Source organism: Pelodiscus sinensis, chromosome 17 (genome assembly GCF_052426305.1).
Source record: "Pelodiscus sinensis isolate ZL-2025 chromosome 17, ASM5242630v1, whole genome shotgun sequence".
In the NCBI taxonomy this organism is placed as follows: domain Eukaryota; kingdom Metazoa; phylum Chordata; order Testudines; family Trionychidae; genus Pelodiscus; species Pelodiscus sinensis.
This window is the reverse complement of record NC_143068.1, coordinates 1969513-1991401: the sequence shown is the minus strand read 5'-3', so window position 1 is coordinate 1991401 and position 21889 is coordinate 1969513. Positions and strand designations below refer to the sequence as shown.

The 21889-nt window shown below is 50.2% G+C and overlaps 1 protein-coding gene across 4 annotated transcripts in view; it reads left to right on the top strand.

Annotated features, from left to right (window-relative positions):
* TOX2 (TOX high mobility group box family member 2) overlaps positions 1–21889 on the top strand; it is a 259379-nt gene that overhangs the window by 66907 nt on the left and 170583 nt on the right. The window lies entirely within an intron of this gene.

The following is a 21889-nucleotide window of genomic DNA, read 5'->3' as shown; positions in this document are numbered from 1 at the left end:
CCCCCGCCCCCGGCAAGGCCAGACAATTTCATGCTTACTCTGATACATTTTTCTTCCAACCCTGCAGTGCAGCTCATTGCTGAGAGCGTCTTGTCTCGTACACTTGGAGCAAAATAAATGTGCAGAGCAGGAGTGGATGATTCCGTAATGTAACTGTCCCGTGCTGTTCCGCTCCCTGCGTTGGTCGGGTATCTACACGGTTGGCTCTTCGGCCGAGATTTGGGAAGCTAATTTCGCAGTTAGGCTCAACTTCCGAGAGTGTCGAACACTGAATAGACCCTGCTAAGCTGGGAGCTCTTTGGAAAGTCAGGCAGGTGCCTCAATGTGCCTTTAAGAGCGCAACTTTCCGGTCTTGAAAATCTAGCCTTGAATTCGCTGTCTCCAGCGAAACTCAAGCCCAAGGAAGGTCCAGAGAAGGGGACATGCCCAGGTCGTAACATAGCTGCACCCTGGTATCCACTACCTCTGTTCCAAGCAGCAAATCGCCCTCCTCCTGCGCACTTGGCTGCCCAGCCTCGCGGGAGCGGCTGGCTTGTGCGGGCTTATCCATAGGCCTGGCTAGGAATATGCAGGATTGGCTGGGCCGTGTCACCTCGGCTTGAGGAATAAAATCCCTTTGAACGCCCCTCGTGCGCCGCCTGCCCTGGCTGTGTGGAGCCGATCCCAGTTGATATTTAAGATGAATCCAGGGCGAGTGGGGAGCCCTGGACACTGAACATGAAGGGCCGTAAACACGCCCTTGGTCAGAACTGAGGAAGCATTGACGTGGGTTGAGGCAGCTCCCCGGGCTTCCCTGGCCGTGCTCCCCTGGGTAAAAGCCAGGCCCCGGCAGAGACAGCGGCTGAGTCGCACCAGGCCCTCGCAATTCTTCGCCTGGGCGCCGAGGGATTATCTCCAGAAGCGAGGGCATAGGCCAGGCCCACGCCCCATGGACCCTGGCCCCAGGCAGCCATCCAGCAATGACTATGGCTAGTGAAGTTGGATCCAAGGGACACGAAGGCCTTTGCTATTAAGTGTACGCAGGCCTGGAGAGCGAGAGATTCAGGCCCAGGGTGTTTGTAACCCTCTCAGGTTGCTCCTGGGTTCCCCCAGCAGGACACAGGCCTTGTCCTCCTGCCGTTTACACCTGTCCTGCCTGTGCTGATGCGAGTTCTGAGAGGATTTTCCAGCTCCCAAGAGACGCGCCTGCTCTTTGCTCCGGTGAAAAGCCTGGTCTTCTCCGGGGGCCAGCTCATGCAGGCTGCGGACACTGTGTCTACTTTTCATTCCCGTTTTTCCGCGTCCCCTTCTTTGCCCCTTTGTACTCTCCTTATGCGAGATGGAGCACATGCAGCCCTCTTCAACTGAGCCCTGGACTTCCAAACCGGTGGGGCCCCAAGATGAGCAGAGGGGTGGGCCTCAGGTCACACCGGCGGTGGTGAGGGCGGTTGTAATGTAGAGGTTGGGGCCAGCAACCAGCTACCAGATGGTGGTCATGGCTCCGGCACCTAAGCCTGGGTTGACTGCATGTCCCGATGCTATAGGGACAGCCCCATCATTGGGGCTTTGTCGTCTAGAGGCACCTCTTTCCCTCTCCCCACTCCTGGTTTTTAACACTTGCTCTCTGGTCACCCCCTCTGTGCAATCCTGTTTGTTCACAACTGGAGCTTGGTGTAGGCCATGTTGCACCATGGGTGGTGAGTGCAGGGTAGGCACAAGCCCTTGGAGGGGTACACGACCCTTTTCGAAGCTGGGGAAGAAACCCTGCCTCCCAGAGGGAATGTCTACACTACAGCGCTAATTCGAACTAAGCTAATTCAAACTAACGCATCCAGACTAAAAAACTAGTTCGAATTAGCGTTTTGCTAATTCGAACTAGCATGTCCACACAGAGTGGACCCTGAACCGGAGTTAAGGATGGCCGGAAGCAGTGCCGGCAGGGCATCAGAGGAGGACTTAGAGCGTGGAGCTGCTGTCTCAGGCTAGCCGAGGGCTGTGCTTAAAGGGACCCGACCCCCACCCTGGACAGACAGTTCTCAGGGGTGCCCCGCTTGCAAAGCAGTCCTGGCTTGGAGTGCCTGGAGTGCCCACACTGGGCACATCACAGCATTTGGCCATCAGACCGGCTGCACTTGCCGCAGGCTGCCATCTGGGGAGAGGGGGCAATCGGGGGGCTGCAGGAGAGCTTCCACCCCCAGAAGCCCGCAGAGCCAGCCCAGTCCTCCCCATCGGGAGCTCGTACCCGATTCCTCCCTCACCTCTTTCCACTTACCCCTCCCTAGCCCCCCTTCCTGATGTACAAAATAAAGGACACGTGTGTTCAAAAATATAATCTCTCTTTATTGAACAAAACTGGGGGAGACTGGGAAAAGGAGGTGGGAGATGGGAAGAGAGAGGCTGGGAGAGGGGAGGGCAACTACAATGATGAGGGGTTTGGAACAGGTCCCATATGAAGAGAGGCTAAAGAGACTGGGACTTTTGAGCTTAGAAAAGAGGAGACGGAGGGGGGATATGATAGAGGTCTATAAAAGCATGAGTGGGGTGGAGAGGGTGCATACAGAAAAGTTCTCCATTAGTTCCCATAATAGAAGGACTAGAGGACACCAAAGGAAAGGAATGGGTAGCAGGCTTCAAACTAGTAACAGAAAGTTGTTTTTCACAAAGCAAAGAGTCAACCTGTGGAACTCCTTGCTGCACGAGGCTGTGAAGGCTAGAACTGGAACAGAGTTTAAAGAGAAGTGAGATCAAGTCATGGAGGTTGGGTCCATGGAGTGGTATTAGTCAGGGGGTAGGAGTGGTGTCCCTGCCCAAAGTTTGTGGAAGGCTGGAGAGGGATGGCACGAGACAAATGGCTTGGTCACTGTCTTCGGTCCATCCCCTCCAGGGTCCCTAGGGTTGGCCGCTGTCGGCAGACAGGCTACTGGGCTAGATGGACCTTTGGTCTGACCCAGGACGGCCATTGTAAGTTCAGGGCTCTGGGTCGGGGGTTTCAGTGGACCACCTTGATTTTTATGCACACCTGCTCCTGGGTGGCCAGGCTGGCAGCTCTCCTGCCCTAGACGGCCACTTTCCTGTGCTTAGTGCGGAGTTCGTGAACGAGGTCCACGATGTCTGCACTAGCCCAGGCGGGTGCCTGCCTCTTGCGGTCCCGGGCAAGCTCCCGGGAGCCGCCAGCCTGGTCCCGGGAAGAGGGGGAGGGCTGGGGGGCATCGGGTGGGTGGCTCCAGCCGTGCCAGGTGCAGGGTCTGTTGGCTGGGTCCTGGCAGGCTTGCATCTAGCACGGGCACCGTAGCCAGCCTGTGCCCCTTTAAGGAGTCTGAGGCCGGGAGGGGGGCAGTAGAGTTTCCCTGGTGTTGGCCAGAGTGGCCACCAGGGAAAGCTGGGGAGGGCTAGCCTCCCACTAGTTCGAATTAAGGCGCTACACACCCCTTAATTCGAACTAGTAAGTTCGAACTAGGCTTAATCCTCGTGGAATGAGGTTTACCTAGTTCGAACTAAGCGCTCCGCTAGTTCGAATTAAGTTCGAACTAGCGGAGCGCTTGTGTAGCGCCTATCAAAGTTAATTCGAACTAACGTCCATTAGTTCGAATTAACTTTGTAGTGTAGACATACCCAGAGACTCCATTCCCTTCCAGGCATGTGGCCCAAACACATGAGCTGCTCCTGCCTTTTAAAAGCTGTACCCTCCGCTGGGCTGGCCAGGGCCGGCCTTACCATGAGGCGAGTTGAGGTGGCCACCTCAGGTGCCAGACTGTGGGGGGTGCCACTAGGACCCAGAGTGTAGAAAATTGTGTCTGCTGCTAGTGCAGCGAAGGGGTCTGGGGGCATCATTTGAGCTCCCCGCCTCAGGTGCCAAAATGTTATGGGCCGGCCCTGGGGCTGGCTCTGAGAACCCTGTCCCCTTCCCACCGTTTTTCAGCCACCCTGCTCCCTGAGGGGTGGATGGGGGGGTCCCGCATGTTTAGCGCCCCTCCCCTGGGCCTGTACAACCACGTAGGCGCCAACTGGCCTTTTTTCCATGCTTCGTGGTAAAATAACGTTAGCTTGCCCGGCTCACCAGAAAACCGGCTCCACCAAAGCCCCACAGGTTCCAAATTGTTTATTCATCCGAACCGTGACCTACTTCGCAGCAGCTTCTGCCATCCCAGGGAAGTGTGTAATCCGAGGCTGTGGGGCCTTCGAACAATTACAGCTCACAGCAGTCCAAATGAAAATGTTTGTTGAAAACAACATGTGCATAATTAAGGCTTAATGAGTCCTTGTCTGTTTGGAATCTGCAATTAGATTTATAATAGGCAATACTAGCAAATGTCAAATAGCTTTTAAAAGAAGCTGAGATAAAAGATAATTTTGCTGTACATCTATAGTAATACTGTAATTTAATGAGCTGGAAGTGGTGCAGAGAGAGACTATAAAAGCCCTGGACAAATATGTATTGTGTGTGTTTATCTTATCTGTCCACTTGCCTGTCTTTAATGCTGTCAGTCCAACTTGAAACTGTTTAGAAAAAGGCAGGTCTTCTGTGAAATCAGCAAGGAGTCTTTTTTTCCACTTTAAGGCATTAATTAGATGGACAAAGTTCATTTTCCGCTGTCTCATTAACGTGCTTTACTTTCTGTTGTTGTTAGTAATAATAACAGTAATTAATAATAACAATAAAGCTGCAGTCGTTAATTATATCAAATGAGGCTTTTATGGTAAAGTTAAGATATGAGACACAGAACAAGTTCTAGGTTGGGGTTATTCAAGATTTTATGGGTTAGCCATGGATTTTATGCGCCATGGTTCATGTCAGATTAACCTCTTTTCTTGTTCTTATGTGTCACATTCCACATGTAGATCAAAGCCCGGATTGAGTAGGTTGAGATTTTCAGGGTCTAAAGTCGTTAGGCTTCAAGCACTCATTAGACTTAATGGTATTTGGGTACCTAATGCCAATAGGCTCTTTTGAAAATCTCACCCCGAGACACCATTTATAATTTCCTGTAAACTTTCAAGTGGTATTGATGGAGGTAGGTCAATTCCACACTGCTACGCCGCAAAGCTACGTGGTATGGAAAATACTTCTTTCTAACGACAAACTGGAGGAGCAAAGGTGATTATTTCCGATTAAATTTTTTGTTAACTTTCCTCTTTCAGTTAGCTTTCTGTTCATTGAGGATCTCTTTAATGTCGCCATGCATTTTTAAATAAAAAATATTTGAGTTTGTTTTGAATTTTCCTGCTCAAAGTAATAAAAATATTCTATATTTTTGCCATAAAGTTAAAGTTAAGTAGCAGTAAAATCCATCTGGAAGATTAACAGTGACTTGAAGGAAAATGGACACACAAGTATGTATCCAAAAGAAATTACTCAATTTAGAAGTGATCCAAGGCAAAAGTGTTTTTCTAAAAATTTGCTGAGATTCAGGAATAAAGTTGCACCCTACTTGGGTAAAATTTGCTGGATAATGACTGCACAAATCTAGTTTAATTAAATGTTATGGTTGAGATTTACATGCCCAAAAGTCTGAACGTGTAGAATGGTGGTTTTAATTAGTACAGCGATTCTCAAACTTATTGATACTGCGACCCCCCGGGGGGTCGGGACCTACAGTCTGAGAAACGCGGAATTAGCAAATTTAACCCAAACTCTCAGTCCAGGCTCATCTGTAATATTTTGTGGTACTGCAGATGGATATTCAGTAAAATCAATTGCAAGTGACATGTGATATGTGGCTAAGCTAAGGTCCGTGCAGGAACTAGAACGGTGCATTTCCTGAATTTTATGCATTTGACATCTCAGCCTCGATGCTGTATTAACTATATTTTGCATGCAATGACATCTGCAAAGTTTTGCAATAATATGCCCCTGTGCAGCTCCACAGCGAGCAGAATTTGGCCCCTTGTGTGTATGTGCTGCACATGCACACACACGAGTCACGGAGTGGTTGCCTGTTGAAACAGACGTGCAGTGCGGGATTGACCTGGGGTCAGGGTTCTCATGCATGTGGGATCCCACGTTTACATAAGCGCCTGGGTGAGCCGCTGCAGTGGTTCTGCAAACCAGGCTGTTGTCAAGGTGAAGGCAGAAAGGAGCTACCTGCTAACCAGAGCGGTGGGGTGGACAAGTGCTGGCTCTCTGCTTGGCCAGCGAATGGGGAGTGTCCTTATCAAATCTTTCCCTTGCAGGTAAAACTATGTATTGGGCTTGTGGTTCCTAGTTGTGGCCCTTGCTAGATTTGAACCAATGGGGGCAGTTTGTGGAAAGTCGTGTCGCTGTAACATCCGCCCTCCGTCACCGCGATGTGCGATCGAGCCTCCTCTCCCTGTTGGGGCTGCTCAGTCCGTTCCCGTTGCATGGTGGGGGGGGGGGGTACCGTCGCCTTCAGCGGGGGCTTTCGAATGCGTTCGGAGGAAGATGGATAGGCACAGTGCAAGCCAACGATACATTTTCATATGGCTCAATGTAAATGTGAGGGATGTTAGCAAAGGTGGGTTTTGTCAAGGTGTCACTGCGGAATTTTTCAGAGTTTACACATTTACACGCAGGGGGGCTCCCGCGGAACCCCCTGCCTCCCCCTCTCGCTGCCTCCCACAGAGACAACAGCGTGGGGGGGGGGAGACAGGCAAGACCCGGTCCTTGGGGGGAGCTGGCTTGAAAGCTGGCTTCCCACATATACCAGCTCCTATCTGCCCCCCTCAACCCCGCACTGCTGCCTCTCCATCAGAAGCAGCAGTGGGGAGCCGGTGCTCATGGACAGTCGCCTTTTAAGCCAGCTTCTCCCGCCCCCCCCCCCCCCCGAAGGTGCTGCCTCTGTGAGAGGCAGCAGAGAGGGGAGCAGATGGCACACACAGGCACTTTTAAGCTGGCTCCCCACAGGCCCTGACTCCCGCCTCCCCTCCCCTTGCAGAGGCAGCAAGGGGGGAATGCGTGTAGTCATTAGGATTAACCGATTAGCCCAGGCTTATTGGTTAATCGTGTAAATGACTACATGTTCACACCCCTAGTAAACGTGAACATCTAGGGACAAAGGACGTAGGGGATACTTACAGCATGGGACAGTATCTTAGAGGCAATGGTTCTGGAAAAGATTTTGGGATTTGTAGCGAACACAGTGAATCGGCAGATACCTGCTTCATAGAATCATAGAATACTAGGACTGGAAGGGATCTCGAGAGGTCATGGAGTCCAGTCCCCTGCCCTCATGGCAGGACCAAGCACTGTCTAGACCATCCCTGACAGACATTTATCTAACCTGCTCTTAAATATCTCCAGAGATGGGGATTCCACAACCTCCCTGGGCAATTTATTCCAGTGTTTGACCACCCTGACTGTTAGGAACTTTTTCCTAATGTCCAACCTAAACCTCCCTTGCTGCAGTTTAAGCCCATTGCTTCTTGTTCTATCCTCAGAGGCCAAGATAAATAAGTTTTCTCCCTCCTCCTTATGACACCCTTTTAGATACCTGAAAACTGCTATCGTGTCCCCCCTCAGTCTTCTCTTTTCTAAACTAAACAAACCTAATTCCTTCAGCCTTCCTTCATAGGTCATGTTCTCTAGACCTTTAATCATTCTCGTTGCTCTTCTCTGGACCCTCTCCAATTTCTCCATATCTTTCTTGAAATCTGGTGCCCAGAACTGGACACAATACTCCAATTGAGGCCTAACCAGCGCAGAGTAGAGCGGAAGAATGACTTCTCGTGTCTTGCTTACAACACACCTGTTCATGCATCCCAGAATCATATTTGCTTTCTTTGCAACAGCATCACACTGCTGACTCATATTCGACTTGTGGACCACTATAACCCCTAGATCCCTTTCTGCCGTACTCCTTCCTAGACAGTCGCTTCCCATTCTGTATGTATGAAACTGATTGTTCCTTCCTAAGTGGAGCACTTTGCATTTGTCTTTATTAAACTTTATCCTATTTACCTCAGACCATTTGTCCAGGTCATTTTGAATTATGACCCTATCCTCCAGATTAGTCGCAACCCCTCCCAGCTTGGTATCATCTGCAAACTTAATAAGCATACTTTCTATACCAATATCTAAATCGTTGATGAAGATATTGAACAGAGCCGGTCCCAAAACAGACCCCTGCGGAACCCCACTTGTTATGCCTTTCCAGCAGGATTGTGAACCATTAATAACTACTCTCTGAGTATGGTTTTCCAGCCAGTTATGCACTCACCTTATAGTAGCCCCATCTAAGTTGTATTTACCTAGTTTATTGATAAGAATATCATGTGAGACCGTATCAGACGCCTTACTAAAGTCTAGGTATACCACATCCACCGCTTCTCCCTTATCCACAAGACTCGTTATCCTATTAAAGAAAGCTATCAGATTGGTTTGACATGATTTGTTCTTTACAAATCCATGCTGGCTGTTCCCTATCACCGTGCCACTTTCCAAGTGTTTACAGATTTACAAGTCCTTAATTACTTGCTCCATTATCTTCCCTGGCACAGAAGTTAAACTAAGTGGTCTGTAGTTTCCTGGGTTGTTCTTATTTCCCTTTTTATAGATGGGCACTAGATTTGCCCTTTTCCAGTCCTCTGGAATCTCTCCTGTCTCCCATGATTTTTCAAAGATGATAGCTAGAGGCTCAGATACCTCCTCTATCAGCTCCTTGAGTATTCTAGGATGCATTTCATCAGGCCGTGGTGACTTGCAGGCATCTAACTTTTCTAGGTGATTTTTAACTTGTTCTTTTTTTATTTTACCTTCTAAAACTACCCCCTTCCCACTAGCATTCACTATGTTAGGTGTCCCTTCAGACTTCTCGGTGAAGACCGAAACAAAGAAGTCATTGAGCATCTCTGCCATTTCCAAGTTTCCTGTTACTATTTCTCCCTCCTCACTGACCAGTGGGCCTACCCTCTCCTTGGTCTTCCTCTTGCTTCTAATGTATTTATAAAAAGTCTTCTTGTTTCCCTTTATTCCAGTAGCTAGTTTGAGCTCATTCTGTGCCTTTGCCTTTGTAATCTTGTCCATGTGCATCCTGATCCGTGGACCAGTGCGGAGATCCAGGGCTCTTTTTTGTGGATGCAGATGCGGTTGTGGAAACAAACGTTGGATCCGTGCAGGGCTGCTTCTGTGATCCTATGAGAGGGGTCTCTCGAGGATGACTGAAGAGGTTATTTTACCCCATGTTTGGCACTTGTCCAACCACCGCTGGCATACAGCGGCACTTCTGGTGGCCACCGGCCTGGAAGGGTCTTGGTAAATTGGAGAGGGCTCAAAGAAGAGCCAAGAGAACAAGGGTTTCTAAAGGGTTAGAACAATGGGCTCAAAGACCTTACTATATTTTTAGCTTAATACAGAAAGTCAAGGGGTGATTTGATCTAGGGATGTTAAAATTAGATTAATCAACTAATCGAATAGTCGATGGAATTTCCATCAACTATTTGATTAGACGATAAGGGCGCTTCTGCTTTGAAATGTAGCAAGAGCTGCCCAGCTGTTGCTACATTTCAAAGGCAGAAGTGCTGTGCGGCGTTCCGCCTTTGAAATGTCGCATGAGGCCTGCGGGGGACTGCTGGCCCCAGGCTCCATGCCGTGCTTCTGCTTTGAAATGCACAACATCCCCAGCAGGGACTCTGGTACATTTCAAAGGTGGAACGCTGCTGCTGCGCCCCTGCCCCTTCCCACAGAGCTGGAGGGAACGAGATTTTAAGCCAGCTCTCCCCAGCACCCTCTTCTCCGCCCCCCTTACTGCCTCTTTCTGATAGAGGCAGCAAGGGGAGGAAGCAACTAGTCACCTAGCCTGTCGACTATCCAATAAGCTTTTGCTTTCCGGAGAGTCCACTAGTCGATTCGTCGCTTACATCCCTAATTTGATCACCGGCTGAGCATCTACAGATATTTAATAATGGGCTCTTCGGGCTTGCAGAGAACAGTAGAACATGGCTGGAAGTTGAAGCTAGAGATGTTAAAATAGGAAATTAGAGGTATATTTTAATAGTGAGAGTAATTAGCATTTGGGACACTTTACGCAGGGTCATGGTGTGAGTTCATCACTTGCTATTTTAAATCCAGGTGAGATGTTTTTCTGAAATCCCTGCCTGAGGCGTTATTCCAGGGAAGTTCTCTGGCCCGGGTTGTGCAGGTCAGACTAGAGGATCACAATGAGTCTGTGATGACGACTCTGAATGTATCTGCTCCAGGGAAATTTCTAACAGTTTCCGTTTAATTGCTGCTTAACACAGTTGCAGCCGTGTCCTCCCACGGCGTGACCTGGCCCTATAGCCAGCCTGCCTGGCCTCTCGAGGACTCTCTTGCAGAGGGGATTCCTCAGAGGGCAGCCCAGTTCTCATCCACGACTCTGGTGCAGGAGACGTTGCTGAGGAATATGGGGCTTGGTTGGGGTTTCTTATGGCTCAGGGAATGCCAGAAGCTCTCCTGGGCTCTTGGGGCCGTAGGGGCAGGTCTGAGGCTGCTCTGGTCTGTGCATGAGGCCAGCACTACGTTGAGACAACTGAGGAGTGAGATGACATAAGGGGCCATGTTGCCCCCTGTCCCCTCCAGCTGCCAAAGCTAGGCAATCTGGCCCCGGGCTCTGACTCTGCCACTGATTGCTGTGTGACCCAGGGCATGTCTCTCGAGGGCTGTGGAGTCTCAAAAGTGGCTCTAAGTGTAAGTCCCTCTTTTCACCGCCCGTCCCTAGGTGGATGCAGCCAGAGCAGGAGGAGAAGAGCTGAAAGGTTTTAAATTGAGCTTGGGCGGCCGTTCATTCAACACGCGGCCGAAGACTGTGCCGAGCCCGTTCTAAAGAGCGCAGGGTGGAGGAGATGCCGGCTCTTGTCCGCGTGCCTGAGGTGCTAAACATAGTCTTCTGTAAAAGAAGCCGCCGACCCAGAACCCCGGCGAGGCTCTGTGCGGGGAACACCATGGGGTCTGGGATCATAACTCTGCTCCCCGGATTCTTCCTGGGGTGGCCAGTTTTACGAGAGCACTTCCGCAGATGCAGCAAGAGCAATATTCTAACCTCCCCGCTGCTTTCTGACTGGGCACGTTCCCACATCCCTCTTCCTCAGGGGGACGTTGCCGTGTTGTTTGAAACACAAACCCAGAACTTAGCCCTGGGGTCATTTGTATTTAAAACCACAGTTGTGCTGTGAACAGGTGTTGCCTTGTCACTGGGTTGATCAGGGACTCATCCCTGCCCAGTGCAGAGGAAGAGCTGCTGAAACGCAGAGACTCTGGGTGTGACGCTGTATTTCAGTATGCAGGTCAGTGACACGGGCACGGTGCAGACACCTCGTCAGAGACAGCTCCTGCCCCAGTGTGCTTACAGTGTAATAGGAGAGAAGGGAACTTCCTTAGGAAACACACTGCTCCTGTAGAATGAGGTTGCTGTTTGTGCCCAAAGTGAAGATGGGAACATATCCAAGTTCCCAGGTCACTGACAGCAGTTGAGAAATAATCCTATCTTAGCCCTTGATTTTTTTTTTTACTATTAAATAAAATAGCCTTTTCCCATCCAATGGGGAAATAATTGCCCCCTTTTTCTTTTTCTTCTGCCCCTCCCCACGGCACCGTTGTAAATTTATGCTTCAAGATGTTTTAGATAAACGTTTCCAAAAGGGCTAGTATTTGCACGGGTGCATTTTTGCAAATCATAGCAGTGACCTCAGCAAAACTCACTGGCATCCAAACTTGAGTGCGAATCTGGGTATTTTGCATGTGCGTGTTGAACCATGGGCATTCCCAGGCTTTGTGTGCGCAGATTTGTTCGTGTGTGAGGGTACGTCTACACTACAGCGCTAGTTCGAACTAACTTAGTTCGAATTAGTTAATTCGAACTAAGCTAGTTCGAACTAACGCATCTAGAACTAAAAACTAGTGCGAACTAGCGTTTTGCTAGTTCGAACTAGCAAGTCCACATTGAGTGGACTCTGAACAGGGCTTAAGGATGGCCGGAAGCAGTGCCGGCAGGGCATAAAAGGAGGACTTAGAGCATGGAGATGCTGTCTCAGGCTAGCCGAGGGCTGCGCTTAAAGGGTCCCGACCCCCACCCCGGACACACAGTTCTAAGGGGTGCCCCGCTTGCAAAGAAGTTCTGGCTTGGAGTGCCCTGAGTGCCCACATTGGGCACATCACACCACTCGGCCATCAGCCCGGCTGCACTTGCCGCAGGCTGCCATCTGGGGAGAGGGAGTAATTGGGGGGCTGCAGGAGAGCTTCCACCCCCAGAAGCCCGCAGTCCTCCCCATCGGGGGCTCGTACCCCATTCCTCCCTCACCTCCTTCCACTTACCCTTCCTTAGCCCCCCTTCTTATTGATGTACAAAATAAAGATAACGTTTCTTCCAACATTGACTCTGTCTTTATTGAAAAAAAACTGGGGGAGACTGGGAAAAGGAGGTGGGAGAGGGGAAGAGAAAGGCTGGGAGAGGGGAGGGCAACTAACATGATCAGGGGTTGGGAACAGGTCCCAGATGAAGAAAGGCTACAGAGACTGGGACTGTTCAGCTTAGAAAAGAGGAGATGGAGGGGGGACAGGATAGAGGTCTCTAAAAGCAGGAGTTGGGTGGAGAGGGTGCATTCAGAAAAGTTCTTCCTGAGTTCCCATAAAGAAGGACTAGAGGACACCAAAGGAAAGGAATGGGTAGCAGGCTTCAACCTAGTAAGAGAAAGTTGTTGTTCTTGACAAAGCAAATAGTTAACCTGTGGAACTCCTTGCTGCAGGAGGCTGTGAAGGCTACAACTAGAACAGAGTTTAAAGGGAAGTGAGATCAAGTCATGGAGGTTGGGTCCATGGAGTCCTATTAGCCAGAGGGTAGGAGTGGTGTCCCTGCCCAAAGTTTGTGGAAGGCTGGAGAGGGATGGCACGAGACAAATGGCTTGGTCATTGTCTTCGGTCCATCCCCTCCAGGGTCCCTAGGGTTGGCCGCTGTTGGCAGACAGGCTACTGGGCTAGATGGACCTTTGGTCTGACCCAGTACGGCCATTGTAAGCTCAGGGCTCAGGGTCGGGGGTCTCAGTGGACCCCCTTGATTTTCATGCACACCTGGTCCTGGGTGGCCAGGCTGGCAGCTCTCCTGCCCTAGACAGCCACTTTCCTGTGCCTAGTGCGGAGATCGTGGACGAGGTCCACGATGTCCTCACTAGCCCAGGAAGGTGCCCGCCTCTTGCGGTCCAGGGCAAGCTCCCGGGAGCCGCCAGCCTGGTCCCGGCAAGAGGGGGTGGGCTGGGGGACATCGGGTGGGTGGCTCTGTGCCGTGCCAGGTGCAGGGTCTGCTAGCTGGGTGCTGGCAGGCTTGCACCTGGCACGGGCACCGTAGCCAGCCCGTGCCCCTTTAAGGGGTCCGGGGCCGGGAGGGGGGCATAGAGTTTCCCTGGTGTTGGCCAGAGTGGCCACCAGGGAAACCTGGGGAGGGCTAGCCTCCCACTAGTTCGAACTAAAGGGCTACACAGCCCTTAGTTCGAACTAGCTAGTTCGAACTAGGCGTTAGTCCTCGTAAAATGAGGTTTACCTAGTTCGAACTAAGCGCTCCGCTAGTTCGATTCAAATTCGAACTAGCGGAGCGCTAGTGTAGCACCTATTAAAGTTAGTTCGAACTAAGTTACTTCGAACTAACTTTGTAGTGTAGACATACCCTGAGAGAGAGGCTGCTCTCCTAAGCCCTCACGGAGACGTCAGTCTGTAAACGGAGTTCAGCTAGTCGTACCTCCAGCACTGAGGCAGTACTGAGAGCATCTAGCCCGTCCCGGACAGGTGTTTGCCCAACCTCTTCTTAAAAGCCTCCAAGGACAGGGATCTCACATCTTCCCTAGGTGCCCTGGTCCAGTAATTACTTATCCTTATAGACAGGCCCACCGCAGGGGGGGGGGGGGGGGAGTGGAATGGGGGGTGGAAAGAGGCAATGGCCAGAGATCCAAATCCTTAAAATCGTCAACAGAACCCCAGGCAGCTCATTGCGAGCAGTGCTGAAGGGCTGACGGGGGAAGCTAGCCCCTAGCCCTGACCCTTCCTACGAGGCCCCACTCTTCAGAGCACGGAGCCAGTCCCCTTGGCCAGGGGCCCACCATTCTGTCTGCTGATAGTTATTTTTTTCCTAATTTGCAGCACGGGAGATTTAGGTTAGATAGTAAGACAATTGCGTCTTTCCCTACCTTCGCTGGACACCCACTTGATCATGACTTGGTCATATTATGTGCAAGCAAAATAAAGTCCAGGCAAGGAATATGTGTACTTGGTGTTTTCATATGGCCAATTTCATAGAGCTGCAAACATTTATGAGTGTAATCAACTGGGAGGAAGAATTTAATCAGAAAAATGAGAGAGATAATTGGGAGCTGCCCCAAAAGCCACAGCTGAGGAAGAAGGCTGCACTAGTTAAAAACCGACCTGATTTAGAGGGAAAGAGGAGATGACAGAAAGGGGAAGTTGATTGTAATGAATCTAAATTAGGAATTGTAGAAAATTAATTCAAGAGAAATGAGGCCAAATCTATGGCAAACAGTTAAGGATAACAAGAAGATAGTCTTAAAATATATTAGGAACAAAAAGAATACAGACAACGGTATTGGCTGATTACTGGATGGAAATGGAAGAATTATTGATAATGCAGAAAAAGCAGAAGTGTTCAATAAATATTTCCATTCTGTGTTTGGGGAGCAAACAGATGATGACGTGTTATCATATGGTGATAGTAACACTCAGTCAAGTCTTCTGGTCTGTCTGGTGGGTGTTAAACAGAAGCTACTAAAATAAGCGGGTCTTGGTAATTTGCATCCAAGCATTTTAAAAGAGCTGGCTGAGGAGCTTCCTGAACCGCTATGGAAAACCAATGCTAAGTCTTGGAGCACTGGGGATGTTCCCGGAGACTGGACGAAAGCTAATGCTGTGCTGAAACTTAAATGTAAATGGGACGACCTGTCAGCCTGACATCGGCCCTGGAGAAGGTAATGGAGCAGCTAACTCAGGACTCAATTAAGAATGACAGGAAGGCAATGTGGCTAACACAAGTCAACATGGTTTTATGGAAAGCAGATTCGGTCAAACTCGTTCTTGTTTTCATTGAGATTACCAGTTGGGTTCATAAAGGTAATAATGTTGATAGACTAGACCAGACTTCTGTAAGGTGTTTATCTTGGGACTGCCCGACATCTTGATTAAAAAATAAGAAAATTAACATAGCACGCATGAAAAGGATTAAAACGTGACTCGCTTACAGGTCTCGAGATGTAATTTTGATCAGTGAAAGAAAGTATAAAACCATCCTGATGAACTCTGCATTTGACAAAAATCAGGGGAGTAGAAAACCATGAAAAGAATAAGTGCCTGATTTGGAGCCATCTGGATCTCTTGGCAACTGGGTGCAAGCAGACAAGGTGCATTTTAACATAACTACATGCAGATGGGTACATCTAGCCCAGAAAATGCAGGCCGTACTTTGAGGATGGGGATTCTATCCTGGGAAGCAGGGACTTGCAAATAGAATTGGGAGTCATGGTGGATGATCAACTGACCAAGACGTCCCGGCATGATGCTGTAGCCAGGAGAGCTAATGCGATCCTGGGATGTGTAAACGGGAATCTCAAGTCGGGTGTTTTACCTTGGCATTTGGCACTTGTGCGACCTCTGCTGGAATCCTGGGTCCGGTTCTGGTGGCAACGGTTCAGGAAGGGTGTTGATAAATTGGAGAGGTTCCGAGAAGAGCCGGGAGAATGGTGGAAGGGTTAGAAACCCTCTTTTATCGTGAGAGACTCCCAGAGCTCAGTCTGTTTAGCTTGACAGAGGGAAGAGGTGATTTGATCAGTCTGTGTGCCTTACATGGAACAAACAGGCTCGTCAACCTAGCAAGCAAAGTATCACCCAATTCAAAGCCTGGAATTTGAAGTGAGACAAATTCAGGCTGGAAATAGGGTGAACGTGTTTATTGGTGAGAGTAATTAACCATTGGAACAACTTGCCAAGGATGGTGGTGGACACACTCTCCCTAGCCATTTTTAAATCCAGATTGGCTGTTTTTCTAAGAGTGCTGCTCTAGGAATTATTTGAGGGACGTGCCCTGGCCGGTGTGATCACAGTGATCTCGTCTAGCCTTGGAATCGATGGACACTATGAACGGTCCCCAAATAACAAGACAAGAGAACCTCTCAAGCTAGAGGGAACCGTTTCCCCCTTGTCATGCTGCTGATCAGTCTGAGAGTTCTGGCTCTCACATGGCCTTTATTACACATTACCTTTGATTGCAGTGAGAGCTGTTGTTTTGGTATCAAAACCAGCATCTCCTTGAACGACTTCCACAGTAAAACCACACTTGTAGCAAGTTCAGAATCTGGTAGATACAGGCTCTATTTTTATTTCAGACTCCAGGTTTTATCTTTCAAAAAACTAAGTTTCTAGATACCTTTGACTCTCCTACACTTCCTTTCTTACATGCTCTGAGGGTTCTTTTAGGTCTTTGTACATTTGCTGTCTCTCTGAGTTTCCGGTACAATACAAAAATGTTACTGGCTGAGTAGAATGCACAGTTAGTTTCATTGTCGCTGACTCCATTTGTTTCAGACGGTGCCAGTAAAGGTGCTGCATTAATGTACTCTTTTTTCCCTAAGCAATGCATATGGCATGAGAGATTTTCTATGCAAGCTCAGGACGACCAACCTCTTGATTATTTGGCTTCCAGCTGCCACCCCTTATGGGGAAAGGAGCCATTAGGTGCCTGCTTTTCGCAGATCAAATCCTTCCGCACCTATGCAAGTGTGAAAAGCAGCGCAGGATGTGGTGGTTGCTCGGAAGCGAGGAGGAAGCAGTGCCTGTAAGACTTACAGCCATCTCAATCTGGCCAGTGATCATATCATGCAAATGAACCCACTTTGGGCTTGGTCAGTGCTGGGACGGGAGGACCCCAAAGAAAACCCAGGGGATCTTTGGAAGGCATGCGGGTAGGCTCGACAGAAGCCATTCTTCCCCTCGAAGTCACTGCTGAGCCAATAGCCCAGCATGGGTTTGGGGGGTACCTTGCTTACAGTGGTGACTTTCCAAGAGGATGGAAACCAGATCTTTGTGGACTTGGGAGAACTCGTAAGAGACATGCCGATGAGCTCAATCGGGGAAGAGCCAACATGGCTTTTATAAAGGGAAATCACGCCTCATCAGGCGATTAGCATGTTTGAGATGGTTAACAAATGTGCACAGGAGTGTGAGACGGGCCCCCCTGGGGTGCCACTTGGAGCCTGGTGCCACCGGGCCCTCAGATTCACCAACCTGGGCTCCTCTCACACTGCTACTGTGCCAAGCTGCAGACCCACTCCCGGTCCTGCACTCCCACCAGCATTCACACCAGCAGGGACACACCCCGCTGCGCTTACACGTAGGCTGGTCAGCTACTACATGAACCACGAATAGAGAGGCCGTAGCCAAATAATCACCAGCTTCCCAGCCTAGGTCCCTAGAGCTGTACTGTCCTGCCCTAGTCAAAACCCAGACTGGTATGAATTTGTTATCTAGTTCGGGCCCCTCCCCCAATGTGGAGAGGTGATACAACAGCCTTTGCCTCTTGAGCTAAGATTTCCAAGCACTTCATTCAAGCTCACTGGTTGAGATACTGCAGAAACAAGTGTATTGACTACAAAAGCTCCATTTTAAGTGTGTCTGAGGGATAGCAAACAGATCAAAGCGGATTTCCCAGGAAATAAACAGAAATGCAAACTAAGCATTGGCTTTGGATTTGATGGGATTGGATTTGAATGAACAGTCTCTCACCCTGGCTGCTGATACAAGCAGGCTTGTAGATTCGCAAGGTACAAGCCGCACTTGCTTTGCAGCTAGGGATCCGCAGGTTTTCATGCATGGGCTAGAAATCCTGTTGGGCTGGTCCAGCACTTTCCCTGCCCGGTTTTTTGTTGTTTAGGTGTTTTTAGGATTCTTCCTGTGGGGGGCATGAAGAACAGCAGATGGTGTCCCTCCTTGCCCTACAGAGCTTTAGCTTTTGTCTCAAACTCAGTGTGCAGGAAAACTCTGGTGTCCAAGATGGAGTTCAGTGACATGGGGTCTGGTCACATGACTTTGCACTGTCATACCAGCCATTGCTTATAGCAGGGGTAGGCAATCATTTTTGTGTGTGGGGGGGGGGGGGGGAATTTCATCAGTTTTATAATGGTCGCGGGCCAGGACCCACCCCAAAAGGGGCGGAGCCTCAGGTGGAAGGGGCGCGGCCTTGGGCAGAAGAGGCTGTTCCCTCTAGGTACTGCCTGCTGGGGGAGGAGACTTGACACACGCCCCACTGCCAGGTGCGCAAAGTCATTTGCTGTTCAAAATGGCTAGTGGCTCCCTCTGGGCACCACGCACCCCTGGTGGGGGAGGGAGCCACTGGCTGCTTTGAACAGCGAATGACTTCGCGCACTCTCCCGCCCTGGGTCGCTATTAGACTGGGGGCGGAGGCGCGGTAGGGCAGGTCATGGGCAGATCAAATGGCTTGGCAGGCTGTACGAAGCTGGCGGGCCATCTCTTGTCCACCCGTGGCTTACAGACTGGCCAAAGTGTCCACAGGAAGGTGAAGGCATTCCCTAGCCCATTGCCAATACTGATGAGCCATTAGCACTGTCTGGCTGCTTCCTTATTGCCACAGGCTGGCTGTGGGTGTTTTCCAGGGAAAGCCAATTGAAAATCCCCGCTCCCCATCACTGTCCATAACTTCAGATACAAAATGATACAAGCATCCAAATCCTAGGCAGCCAATCATCACTTTTCCGCGATGCTCACATGACACGTCTCGTACAATATACACTATAATTATGCTGTAACCTTGTACTACCGCTGTGAAGAATACGGGGCACAGAGCTACAGCATGACCCCCTATACAGTGTGCACTTGGACTTTCAGAAACCTTTGACAAGGGCCCCTACCAAAGGCATGTAAGCCAAGTAAGCAGTAAGAGGTTTAGATCAGCTCCTCAGTGGCGAGTAGCCAACACGATCGGGGATGCAGCACTTTCTGTACCTTCCCTTGGAAGCATCTGGCATTGGCCAGTTAGAATACAGGAGACTGGGCTAGCTGGACCTTTGGCAGATGGCAGAATGAGGAACAATGGGCTCACATTACAGTGGGGGACGTCTGGGCTGGATATTAGGAAAACGATTTCCCTACGAGGGTGGGGAAGCACTGGAATGGGTTACTTAGGGAGATGGTGGAATCTCCATCCCTACGGATTTTTAAGTCCTGGCTTGACCAAGCCCTGGCTGGGCTGATTGAGTTGGGTTGGTCCTGCTTTGGGCAGGGGGTGGGACTCGATGACTCCTGAGGTCTCACCCAGCCCTAGGATTGGTCTGACCCAGGACGGCTATTCGGATGATGTGAGATCCCCTAGCACTACATTCAGTTGTCGGAGAGTTGATATCCTGGGATCTTTGCCAAAATCTAGTTGGCTAATTGTATTCTGCGCCTTGATATTTCTCTGGGGCTTCAGTTGGGTAAATAATCCGCCTTCACTTCCTTTCCCGAGCCGCCATTGGGAGGGGCTAAGGCGCATTGTCACACTGTCGCAAAGGTGGGTGAGGTAGCTCCTGTATGGGTCTGCAGCCTGGCCTGGTTTCCTTTCCCCCTTCCCAAACTCCTGCTTCTGACCTTGCTCACTCCTGTTGACTCCAGTGAGACTCCTGCCCATTTACCCCAGCGTAAGCAAGAGCAGCACGAAGCCCTGCTCTGCCAGGTGCAGTGTGATTTGTAAGAGTGTGTCTTGGACAGTTTTACGCAAGACGCTGGAGTGCTGTGTGGGCACCAAATAGCAGACAAACGGGAGTGTTTGAATTCTGTTTAAATATGTCAGGCTGCATTTTGGCCCCTGTGTCAGCCCTGCAACTCCAAAAACCAGCATGCAGCCCAGCTGCAACCGAGAGCAGTTCTTGGTCTCTTTAGTGTTGCATTTCTTTGGAGTCCTTCCATCTCTCTTGGTCCTGGAGTAGGAAATGCAGACTGAGCACTGGGCAAACGAAGATGCAGGGAGGTTTGATTCGCCTCTCTGTTTATGCTCTTCTCTCTTCTTGCAGTCAGGCGTGAAAGGGTTAGCCCAGAATTTTGATCTCTGCAGTATTTTCATGCTTATACATTCTGTTTCTCATTTCCATGACAAAGATTGCAGAAAGAACAGAATAAGGTACAGAATTTTTCAGAGCAATTTTAAGACTGTAATGAGAACAGAAAATGGTAGGGGGGGAATAAAAGGGTTGTAATTAGAATATGAAATGGGGAAAAATTAATCTATTTCCATGTCACTCTTAAGACTGAATTCTCCGACTGTCCATGGCTTTGAGTGGATGAGTTTTTATTTCTGAAGAATTTTCTCTCTTTTGCAGGATCTGAAAGATCTACTTAAATTATTTTAAGTCCTCAGTCCTGCCAAACAAGATGAATAATAATAATATCTGGCACTTGGTGTACTGCAATTTCCATCAAAAACTTGCAGGCTCCCTAGAAAATTAAATCACATTACTTGAGCACTTGCCGTTCTCGAGATTTTTCACGGAGCCATTACAAGGGAGGGTTGTGGACCCGGGGCCCACTCCTGTGAGGGTGTAACTCCACTGATGCAGGATTGGGCCCTGGATCCATTCACCGAAGGCAGAATCGAGGGCTGTCCTGTGCGTTGGACTTGGACAGGCTGGGGCACTGGACAGCTGCTACGGCGGAGGCAGTTCTGATTTTTGCTGTGTCCTGCAGTGATGTGACCATCAGGAGCCGCCCAAAGAACAAGTATCTCTGGGCACAAACCCCCTTCCCGCTAGCGCTGCTTGTAGTCTGGATCTCAGCCTGCCCCTGTAATCTCTCGGCCAGCTTCTCAAAATGGCCGCCATGTGTCTCCTCAGCCTCATCCCTCAGCATCGCTTCCATCCCCGTGGCAGTGCCCGGGAGCAGAGGCTGCACAGCCCTCCTGCCTCATGGGGAGCCAGTCACCCAGCAAGGGGCAGGGTGGAGATGGGACTATGGGCCCCCACCTGTGCCCCCTAGTAGCTCCCCGAGGCCTGTTCTCTCCCTGTGCACCTCCTGGGATGGCGAGGCCTCGTTGCCTCCTCTCCAGGGCTCTGTACAAACTGCATCGCTCAGTGAAGGTCCCACATTGGGCCAGTGCTAGAGTCATGGACAGAGCCCAGGGCCAGATTTTGCTGGTCCCCAGTGCAAATATCCATGTCACTTTGGGGCCAGGGTTTGGCCTGATCCTTGCCTCTAAGCATTCGATGCCATAATCGATATAAATTCCAGACGCTGTAGGCAAGGCAGTACCGTCACTAAAGCCGGAGCATGCCGGCTCAGAGCCGGAGGGTGGTGGTCCTCCTCCTTTCAAGCAAGAGGAGCCAGGCGCTTTGTAGTCCCAGCAGCTTCTGCTGAGCACGACTCCTCCAGGAAAGTGCCCAGACGCCTCCGCAGCTCCGCGGGCTGTGCACCGACGAACTCCTCTAACCCTGGGACTTCAGTCCCCTTTTCCTTTTAAAAATCACACGAGTTCTTCATATTCGCCATCTTCCTTCCCTCTGACCTGGAGGCTTCTCGGCTCCCTGCAGGTTTATCCCCTCACTTGGGAGCTGAGATTCACCTCTGTGCTCCTTTTCCCTTCCTAGCCTGCTCCCAGCAGGATTATACCGCACAGACCACTCCTCTGAGTCGCATAGAACCTGGGTTTTCTTCTCTGACCCAGGGACTCCTAGGACCTTCCTACCCCCCACGACTGAGCCTCTTGCAGGCTTTAATAAGGCCCCGACGATCTTCAAGCTATCGCCTGATCCCTGGCCCATTGGCTTCTGCTGAGAGGCAGCTGATTAGTCACAGACCCAACTCCCCTTAAAGGGCCAGCCATGCGGTGATGCTCAGATTCAGCAGGGTACTTAGCATGTGACTTGATTCAGCAGAACTGCTGGTTGGTCACTCAGAGTTGGTCACCATATCGTGCTGGGCTTATAAATCTGGCCAGTGCGTTGGCAT